The following is an 11,778-nucleotide window of genomic DNA, read 5'->3' as shown; positions in this document are numbered from 1 at the left end:
TGCGCCAGACCCTTACGCCAAACACGATTGTCCGCCCTCTCAATAGTGAGTCCGGTCCTCTCGCACCCGTACATTCCTGTGACCAACGCTGCCAGCAATCCTGTACAGTGGCTACATTCCTGAAAAGTCTGTGGAATATCGCAGAAGGAAGATCCAGCTTCTCGTAGCCCTAATACACGACCGCACTCGAACTCAGTGAGATGTTGATAAAGGTGTCTTTGTAGCCCAAAAGGCATCCTTGAATAACGTCAATTCACCATGCCCATCTCAGAGGTACCTAACGCTCACGACCGTTACACTGCATATTCAAAGCAAGCCGGGTTTGATTTTCGTAGTGTTGATACTAGCGCCACATTTACGTGACTGGCGAGAAATTTAAATACACATCATCTTCCAGATATAGAAACGCGACTACGCAATTTTGTTTATGTCACTTACTTCCTTCTTCGTATTCTGACTTTTTTACGTCAGTGTAATTGTGACCCAGACTCCCCTCCATGAATCATGGACCTTGCCGTTGGTTGGGAGGCTTGCGCGCCTTAGCGATACAAATAGCCGTACCGTAGGTGCAGCCACAACGAAGGGGTATCTGTTGAGAGGCCAGACGAACGTGTGGTTACTGAAGAGGGGCAGCAGCCTTTTCAGTAGTTGCAGGGGCAACAGTCTGGATGATTGACTGATATGGCGCCGGCCGGTGTGGCCGTGCGGTTAAAGGCGCTTCAGTCTGGAACCGCGTGACCGCTACGGTCGCAGGTTCGAATCCTGCCTCGGGCATGGATGTGTGTGATGTCCTTAGGTTAGTTAGGTTTAATTAGTTCTAAGTTCTAGGCGACTGATGACCTCAGAAGTTAAGTCGCATAGTGCTCAGAGCCATTGACTGATATGGCCTTGTAACACTAACCAAAACGGCCTTGCTGTGCTGGTACTGCGAACGGCTGAAAGCAAGGGGAAACTACAGCCGTAATTTTTCCCGACGGAGTGCAGCTTTACTGTATCATTACATGATGATGGCGTCCTATTGGGTAAAATATTCCGGAGGTAAAATAGTCCCCCATTCGGATGTCCGGGCGGGGCCTACTCAACAGGACGTCTTTATCAGGAGAAAGAAAATTGGCATTCTACGGATCATAGCGTGGAATGTCAGATCCCTTAATCGGGCAAGTAGGTTAGAAAATTTAAAAAGGGAAATGGATAGGTTAAAGTTAGATATAGTGGAAATTAGTGAAGTTCGGTGGCAGGAGGAACAAGACTTCTGTTCAGGTGAATACAGGGTTATAAATACGAAATCAAATAGGGGTAATGCAGGAGTGGGTTTAATAATGAATAAAAAAATAGGTGTACGGGTAAGCTACTACAAACAGCATAGTGAACGTATTATAGTGCCCAAGATAGACACGAAGCCCGCACCTACTAAAGTAGTACAAGTTTATATGCCAACTAGCTCTGCAGATGACGAGGAAATTGATGAAATGTATGATGAGATAAAAGAAATTATTCAGGTATTGAAGAGAGACGAAAATTTAATAGTCATGGGTGACTGGAATTCGACAGTAGGAAAAGGGAGAGAAGGAAACGTAGTAGGTGAATATGGATTGGGGGTAACAAATGAAAGAGGAAGCCGCCTGGTAGAATTTTGCACAGAGCATAACTTAATCATAGCTAACACTTGGTTTAAGAATCATGAAAGAAGGTTGTGTACATGGAAGAATCCTAGAGATACTAGAAGGTATCAGATAGATTATATAATGATAAGACAGATATTTAGGAACCAGGTTTTAAATTGTAAGACATTTCCAGGGCCAGATGTGGACTCTGACCACAATCTATTGGTTATGACCTGTAGATTAAAACTGAAGAAACTGCAAAAAGGTGGGAATTTAAGGATGGATAAACTGAAAGAACCAGAGATTGTACAGAGTTTCAGGGAGAGCATAAGGGAACAATTGACAGCAATGGGGGAAAGAAATACAGTAGAAGAACAATGGGTAGCTTTGAGGGATGAAATAGTGAAGGCAGCAGAGCATCAAATAGGTAAAAATACGATGGCTAGTAGAAACCCTTGGGTAACAGAAGAAATATTGAATTTAATTGATGAAAGGAGAAAATATAAAAATGCAGTAAATGAAGCAGGCGAAAACGAGTAAAAACGTCTCAAAAAGGAGATCGACAGAAAGTGCAAAATGACTAAGCAGGGATGGCTAGAGAACAAATGTAAGGATGTGGAGGCATATAACACTAGGGGTAAGATAGATAATGCGTACAGAAAAATTGAAGAGACCTTTGGAGAAAAGAGAACCACCTGCTTGAATATCAAAGAGTCAGTTGGAAAACCAGTCCTAAGCAAAGAAGGGAAAGCCGAATGGTGGAAGAAGTACATACAGGATCTATACTAGGCCGACGTACTTAAGGGCAATGTTATGGAAATGGAAGAGGACGTAAATGAAGATGAAATGGGAGATACGATACTGCGTGAAGAATTTACAGAGCACTGAAAGGCGAGATAAGACCCCGGGACAAGACATTTCATTACAACTACTGATAGCATTGGATAACCATGACAAAACTCTACCATCTGCTGAGCAAGATATGAGACAGGCGAAATACCCTCAGACTACAAGAAGAATATAGTATTTCCAAGGAAAGCAGGTGTTGACAGATGTGAAAATTACCGAATATCAGTTTAATAAGACACGGTTGCAAAATACTAACACGAATTCCTTACAGGCGAATGGAAAAACTGGCAAAAGCCGACATCGGTAAAGATCAGTTTGGATTCCGTCGAAATGTAAGGCCACGCGAGGCAATAGTGACCCTACAATGTATCTTAGAGGATAGGTTAAGGAAAGGCATTTGTAGACTAGAAGAAAGCTTTCGACAATGTTCACTGGTATATTCTCTTGCAAATTCTGAAGGTGGCAAGGGTAAAAAACAGGGAGCGAAAGGGTATTTGCAATTTGTATAGAAACCAGATGGCAGTTATTAGAGTCGAGGAGCATGAAAGGGAAGCAGTGGTTGAGAAGGTAGTGAGACAGGCGTGTACCATATCCCCGATGTTAGGTAATCTGTATATTGGGCAAACAACAGTAAAGGAAACAAAGGAAAATTTTGAGTAGGAATTAAAGTCCATGGAGAAGAAATAAAAACTATGAGGTCTGCCGAGGACATTGTAGTTGTGTTAGAGGCAGCAACGGACCTAGAACAGCAGTTGAACGGTATGGACAGTGTGTTGAAAGGAGGATATAGGATGAACGTCAACAAAAGCAAAACGAGGAAAATGCAATGAATTCGAATTAAATCAGGTGATGCTGAAGGAATTAGATTAGGAAATTACATACTTAAAGTCAGTTGATAATACACGTTCTGAGGCAGCAAGGGCTCATCAATTTAGTATTGGAGGGAAGCGTGGAGGGTAAAAATCGTAGAGGGTGACCAAGAGATGAATGCACTGTGGAGATTCAGAAGGATGTATTTTGCAGTAGTTACTCGGAGGTGAAGAATCTTGGACAGGATGTAGTAGCATGGAGAGCTGCATCAAACCTGTCTCTGGACTGAAGACCACAACAACAACAGTTGTAACCAATAGCACCGGTAAAAGAGGGGGGGGGGGGGGGGGAGGAGAACTAACGTTAGCACTTGAAACGAACTGCACCACTTGCTGCAGACGGTGAAGTGGAAGTCGACGGGACATTTCCGCCCCCTGAAAATAGTGGTTAACCACAACAAACTAAGGTATAGGAAGGAGAAGGTTATAAAAGTAACAAATTATGATTCGCCTAGCCTATCTCACCTAACATCACTCCCATAAACCAAATCGAAACGGTAAATCTCATAACTCGTCCGAGAAGCGCCGCTTCCCGACACCTGCAGTATCTCTCTACCCCAGTGATTCATTGGAGTCCTCGCGAGATTATGAGTTCACACCAGGCGATCTAATATTTCACACATTGCAGCAATCTCACGGTTCGACAACTCAACAGATAACATGGAAAGACCGAACAAGCAGCAGTTAGAGAGAGTGTGCTTTACTGGACGAGCAATTCTCAGTAAACTTCAGTTATTCCAGTTTAGAATCCAGAGTCAGAGTTGCATTTCCTAATGGCTTGATTTCAGCTACAGTTTATTCGATGCATTTTCATCATACTCGCTGAGTTGCGCATTATATTCAGTTAGTTGCTTCCCATTGTTTTCACAGTCAGTCATAGACGTCCATTTAACTTTATAGTCATTACTTTTTTCAAGCGCATCTCAACACCTTGTCAGTAAAATTTTATGCAGTTCAGTTCTCGAATGCTTGAATAAATTACGTAATATATCAATTTAACACCAGTCTTCCTTTTCATTCACCTACTAATCCCTCTGGAATCGACGATAGCCTACAAACAATACATACAGGTGAACAGGTACATTCCGTCCTCTCAGATTTGCATAAGGCTTTCGACAATCAGGCTAACGGATTCTCACAAGTGGCCAGTTCACTATTATCAAAACACCCATGACAATCACTCCTTCCTTCACAAAACGATCTTATAATACCACCACAGCCTGGGAAACTTCGTATACTCCCTTGCTTCCCTACCAGTACCATTTCGTCAACGACGAATCGAGATTCTGTGATATGGAGTATCTGCGAAAACATGTGACCGGCTGGAATGTTATTTGACTAATACAATCCATTACTCTATACTTGGTGGCGGATGTTATACAGAAACGAGACCAACATCGGGTGTGGCCCAAGGAAGTGTAATACGACCTCTAATGTTTATCAATATACATAAATCATTTATCACATAGAATCAACAGCTCTTTAACTCTGCTCGCTGTGGATGATTTTGTGTACAGGAAAGTATCGTTGTTGGACGACAGCATAGAACTGTAGAGGAACTTGAACAAAATTTCCAGTTGGTGTAATCAATAGCAGCCTGGTCTAAAAGTGGATAAATCTAACATAATGCCTATAATAAAGAGAAAGACCAGTGTAGGATCTGATTACAAGATTAGTAGTGAACATACCGAGCACGTCACATGGAATAAATATTTAGTAGTAGTACTAAGAAGTGATATAAAATGGAATAATCACGTAAAATAAATATTAGGGAAGGCAATTTTAAGACTTACATTCATTGGAAGGTTCTGGGAAAGAGGGGTGCATTTTCAAAGGAAATTGTACCTAAGATGATTAGTCACCAACAAGTAATGTAGTAATGGAGAAGTAAGTAAATGCAATTATCTATTAACCTAAGGTATTGTATAGTAACAAACAATAGTCTCACTGTAAAAAATAAGGTATCATTATCTACAATATGGTTAATTATAAAACACATACAAAGCACACATTGTCTTCGTCACATTAATTTTATTTTGTAAAACTTACTTATTTTACGAAATTTCTTTGAAAATACATGCTTTTGGGTGGGGTCCGTCTTTACCTGATCACAGTATCGTCTTTTAGCTCTTTTGTGGTTTGTTTTCATTCTTTAACTTTCTTGATTGGCTATCTTGCCTCCTCATTGGTTTTAATGCATGTGGGAGTGCCCGTGCGAAAGTCATTGTGTGGTCGTTTCGTGTGCATGCATGTACGGCAGTTTTCGTTCTTATCCACATTCGTTTGTTTTAATCGATGTCAGGGCGCTGATAACCTCGCCGTTGGGCGCCCATAAGTTCACAAAGCACACACACCGTCTTTACCAAAAAAAAAAAAAAGGTCCAGACATGTTCCACTGTAGTTGTAGCATCATCAGTGGTTTTTTTTTGTTATTATAGCTGTTAAACGTAAGGAATGTTCTTTACTGTTTAAATGCGTATAAATATTAGTTTCTAAATCGTAATTATAGATTTAGAAACTAATATTTATACGTATTTAAACAATAAAGAACATTCCTTCTGTTTAACAGCCATAGTACTAAAAAACCCACTGATGATGCTGCAACTGCAATGGAATATGTTTGGGGCAAAAAACGAAATTGTGTTTTGCTAAAGGCGGACCCCACCCAAAAACATATGTTATTGTTAAAGCAAACACAGACGAAAGAGCTTCAACCTCAAGATGAATATTCTTTGAAAACAATGATAGCAGTTATAATGGGTTCGTTGTTTACTTTTTGTCTGTATGTCTCTTTGGCACTAAACATAAATATCACTGAATGTGCGAACTCGTGAAAAAGCGACATATAACTGTCCCTGCGAAAAATCAGGTTCTGATAAATACAGTTCTGTCCCTTTAAGCATCCGACTTCGTTCTTTATTAATGGTTATGCCGAAGCTTACTTTTATTGACAATCGTCTTCTTATCTCTGGAAAGGCATAGCTGGGTCAGACGGTGTGAGGTTATTGTGAGACATTAGCACAGTTTTTTCGGAGTCAATGAATTTGGCAGTGGTGTTGCTCGCCTAAACGAGCTCTAATCTTGTGAGGTTAATTAAGCTTTGATTAGCGTTGAGATTTCTAGTTTACATAAAAATAGCATTATCTGAAGCAATTGAGATGGTAAACGGGACGGATTTAAAGAGTTCAAGAATTCTTCGGGGTACAGTTGAACGTTGTTTATTTCTTCAAGTTGGACAAAATCAGATCTGAAGTAAACCTTTGCCTCTTCAGGTAACAAACCGGAAATAACATGTTAAACAACTACTGGGAAATCGTAAGGTTCTGTATAGTATTGTTAAATATTTTGTTCTTTCATGCCTGTGGCGTTGAATATGTTCTTCATGTTCCCTGTAGCATCGGGGGAACACGAAATACAGAAGAAAAAAGCTAGCAGACATTAGACAGTTTTCTTGCAATTATTCATTTGTTAAGAAAAATTGATAATAAATAAACATTCCCGACAGAAAATGTTTGCTTTGCTGTTGCTAGTGATATCGATGGATGATATTGAGGTAAATAGAAGTGTAGAGTAACGTTGCAAACGCTGTAAAGTAATTACGAATTAAAAACTATAAAAACGGTCTTACCTGTGATGATGAACTCTGATGTGATTCAATTTATTCTCGCAGTACACAACGCTTGATAAAAGAAAGTAAACAACTCCAACAGCTGTTCAGCATAACAGGGAAATTATGTCGTCGAAATATGGCGCCTTCTAAATTCTTTACATCGACGTCTGTGACCGAAATCAGTTGACAGACTCCGCTTACGTAAAGAATCCAGACAACTGCTACACCTGTCGTGCAGCCGGCCGCGGTGGTCTCGCGGTTAAGGCGCTCAGTCTGGAACCGCGCGACTGCTACGGTCGCAGGTTCGAATCCTGCCTCGGGCATGGATGTGTGTGATGTCCTTAGGTTAGTTAGGTTTAAGTAGTTCTAAGTTCTAGGGGACTGATGACCACAGATGTTAAGTCCCATAGTGCTCAGAGCCATTTGAACCATTTTTTTTTTGAACCTGTCGTGCACGTTAGTTAAACAGGTGGTCAATAGATGGTGCGTTGTTTCTATTCAAAAAATTCAGAACATAACTTTTAACGGAAATAATAACTTTAAACTTTTTTGTATTTTTCATTAGTGATGAACGAAATATTGATGATGATATCTCAATCATTTATTTGGATTAAGGAACATTGGAGACATGATGTACAGACGAAAAATCCGTTGAGAAATAATACATAAGGTAGTGCGACCGTTTCTTGACTGGAGTTCCAGTGTCTGGAGTCCTTATTAAGGAGGTACGGCATCAGACGTCGAATGAATTCAGAGACGCGCTGCTAGGATCGTAATAAGTAGATTTTTGTATCTCGAATGAAAGTGGTCGGAGAATGTAAACGGGAATTCTTGGAAGAAAGACGATACAGTTCCCACGAAACCGTGTATTCGAAGACGACTGTGTGACCACTATGATACAACCAAGTTATTTTACACGTAAGAATCACAACAAAAAGGCAAGAGGGGTTAGGATGCTGTAATATCCATGCCTGTATTTTATTTAGAAAAATATTCACGACAGCATTGTGTGTGGAATGTGAATGAACATTAATCGTATGCTCGTGACACTAATAAAAAGGAGTTCATCGATAATAAAAAAATAAATAATTATTGTCAATGACATAATTCAATATTTTGTAAAAAATTATATCTCAGACAATACGCATGGAAAAATATAATGAAAATCTCAGTCATTTGTTACCTTTGATTCTTTTAGAAAAATCCTTGTTCGAACTGTTGTACTGATAGGATGTGACTGATGTCTCGTAACACAGAGGTCTGTAAAAAATTGTATTATGTTGCTAATTTAGTATTTGAAATACAGATTTTATGTGTCATTGAAATGAATCTTCTTTTTTGGAGTTTTATTTCATTGTAATTCTCATCCTATATAAATGTTAAGTTTTCTGCTCAGTTACAAAAGAGCGCAGCCATAGCGCTATTGATCTAAACTTCGGTTTATTGGTAAATACTGAATAATAAGCGATTAACATTGAGAAGTGTTTTTAAACGTTAAATCGAATAGTAAATGTACAAAAGGATTTAATCTACATCTACATTATACTCCACAAGCCACCCAACGGTGTGTGGCGGAGGGCACTTTACGTGCCACTGTCATTACCTCCCTTTCCTGTTCCAGTCGCGTATGGTTCGCGGGAAGAACGACTGTCTGAAAGCCTCCGTGCGCGCTCTAATCTCTCTAATTTTACATTCGTGATCTCCTCGGGAGGTATAAGTAGGGGGAAGCAATATATTCGATACCTCATCCAGAAACGCACCCTCTCGAAACCTGGACAGCAAGCTACACCGCGATGCAGAGCGCCTCTCTTGCAGAGTCTGCCACTTGAGTTTGCTAAACATCTCCGTAACGCAATCACGCGTACCAAATAACCCTGTGACGAAACGCGCCGCACTTCTTTGGATCTTCTCTATCTCCTCTGTCAACCCGACCTGGTACGGATCCCACACTAATGAGCAATACTCAAATGTAGGTCGAACGAGTGTTTTGTAACCCATCCCCTTGATTGATGGACTACATTTTCTAAGGACTCTCCCAATGAATCTCAGCCTGGCACCCCCCTTACCAACAATTAATTTTATATGATCATTCCACTTCAAATCGTTCCGTACGCATACTCCCAGATATTTTACAGAAGTAACTGCTACCAGTGTTTGTTCTGCTATCATACAATCACACAATAAAGGATCCTTCTTTCTATGTACTCGCAATACATTACATTTGTCTATGTTAAGTGTCAGTTGCCACTCTCTGCACCAAGGGCCTATCCGCTGTAGATCCTCATGCATTTCGCTGCAATTTTCTAATGCTGCAACTTCTCTGTATACTACAGCATCATCCGCGAAAAGCAGCATGGAACTCCCGACACTATCTACTAGGTCATTTATATATACTGTGAAAAGCAATGATCCCATAACACTCCCCTGTGGCACACCTGAGGTTACTTTAACGTCGTCTCTCCATTGAGAACAACATGCTGTGTTCTGTTTGCTAAAAACTCAATCCAGCCACACAGCTGGTCTGATATTCCGTAGGCTCTTACTTTGTTTATCAGGCGACAGTGCGGAACTGTATCGAACGCCTTCCGGAAGTCAAGGAAAATGGCATCTACCTGGGAGCCTGTATCTAATATTTTCTGGGTCTCATGAACAAATAAAGCGAGTTGGGTCTCACACGATCGCTGTTTCCGGAATCCATGTTGATTCCTACAGAGCAGATACTGGGTTTCCAGAAATGACATGATACGCGAGCAAAAAACATGTTCTAAAATCCTACAACAGATCGATGTCAGAGATATAGGCCTATAGTTTTGCGCATCTGCTCGACGACCCTTCTTAAAAACTTGAACTACCTGTGCTCTTTTCCAATCATTTGGAACCTTCCGTTCCTCTAGACACTTGTAGTACACGGCTGTTACAGGGGGGGGGGGGGGGGGGGGCAAGTTCTTTCGCGTACTCTGTGTAGAATCGAATTGGTATCCCGTCAGGTCCAGTGGACTTTCCTCTGTTGAGTGATTTCAGCTGCTTTTCTATTCACTTCCATACATGGCTACACTCCATACAAATACTTTCAGAAACGACTTCGTGACACTTAAATCTATACACGATGTTAACAAATTTCTCTTCTTCAGAAACACTTTTCTTGCCATTGCCAGTCTATATTTTATATCCTCTCTACTTCGACCATCATCAGTTATTTTGCTCCCCAAATAGCAAAACTCCTTTACTACTTTAAGTGTCTCATTTCCTAATCTAATTCCCTGAGCATCACCCGACTTAATTCGACTGCATTCCGTTATCCTCGTTTTGCTTTTGTTGATGTTCATCTTATATCCTCCTTTCAAGACGCTGTCCATTTGTTCAACTGCTCTTCCAAGTCCTTTGCTGTCTCTGACAGAATTACAATGTCATCGGCGAACCTCAACGTTTTTATTTCTTCTCCATGGACATTAATACCTACTCCGAATTTTTCTTTTGTTTCCTTTACTGCTTGCTCAATATACAGATTGAATAACATCAGGGAGAGGCTACAACCCTGTCTCACTCCCTTCCCAACTGCTGCTTCCTTTTCATGCCCCTCGACTCTTATATCTGCCATCGGTTTCTGTACAAATTGTAAATAGCCTTTCGCTCCCTGTATTTTACCCCTGCCACCTTTAGAATTTGAAAGAGAGTATTCCAGTCAACATTGTCAAAAGCTTTCTCTAAGTCCACAAATGCTAGAAATGTAGGTTTGCCTTTACTTAATCTATTTTCTAAGATAAGTCGTAGGGTCAGTATTGCCTCACGTGTTCCAACATTTCTGCGGAATCCAAACTGATCTTCGCTGAGGTCGGCTTCTACCAGTTTTTCCATTCTTCTGTAAAGAATTCGCGTTAGTATTTTGCTGCTGTGACTTATTAAACTGATAGTTCGGTAATTTTAACATCTGTCAACACCTGATTTCTTTGGGATTGGAATTATTATATTCTTCTTGAAGTCTGGGGGTATTTCGCCTGTCTCATACATCTTGCTCACTAGATGGTAGAGTTTTGTCAGGACTGGCTCTCCCAAGGCCGTCATTAGTTCCAATGGAATGTTATCTACTCCCGGGGCCTTGTTTCGACTCAGGTCTTTCAGTGATCTGTCAAACTCTTCACTCAGTATCGTATCTCCCATTTCATCTTCCTCTACATCCTCTTCCATTTCCATAATATTGTCCTCAAGTACATCGCCCTTGTATAGACCCTCTATATACTCCTTCCACCTTTCTGCTTTTCCTTCTTTGCTTAGAACTGGGTTTCCATCTGAGCTCTTGATATTCATACAAGTGGCTCTCTTTTCTCCAAAGTTCTCTTTAATTTTCCTGTAGGCAGTATCTATCTTACCCCTAGTGAGAGAAGCCTCTACAGCCTTACATAGTCATTTTGCACTTCCTGTTGATCTCATTTTTGAAACGTTTGTATTTCCTTTTGCCTGCTTCATTTACTGCGTTTTTATATTTTCTCCTTTCATCAATTAAATTCAATATTTCTTATGTTACCTAAGGACTTCTACTAGCCCTCGTCTTTTTACCTACTTGATCCTCTGCTGCCTTCACTATTTCATCCCTCAGAGCTACCCATTCTTCTTCTACTGTATTTCTTTCCCCCATTCCTGTCAACTGTTCCCTTATGCTCTCCCTGAAACTCTATACAACCTCTGGTTTAGTCAGTTTATCCAGGTCCCATCTCCTTAAATTCCCACCTTTTTGCAATCTATCCTTTCTAAACACCGTCTGTGCCTTTGTAAGAATTATATATATATAATTAGTAACAGGGCCTGAACCTTAATCGATAAGTGATTGTCTTATGTTAGCCGCCATCTT

Source organism: Schistocerca americana, chromosome 2, assembly GCF_021461395.2.
Source record: "Schistocerca americana isolate TAMUIC-IGC-003095 chromosome 2, iqSchAmer2.1, whole genome shotgun sequence".
NCBI classification, from domain to species: Eukaryota; Metazoa; Arthropoda; class Insecta; order Orthoptera; family Acrididae; genus Schistocerca; species Schistocerca americana.
The sequence above is the reverse complement of the archived record's forward strand: the minus strand, read 5'-3'. Positions refer to the sequence as shown.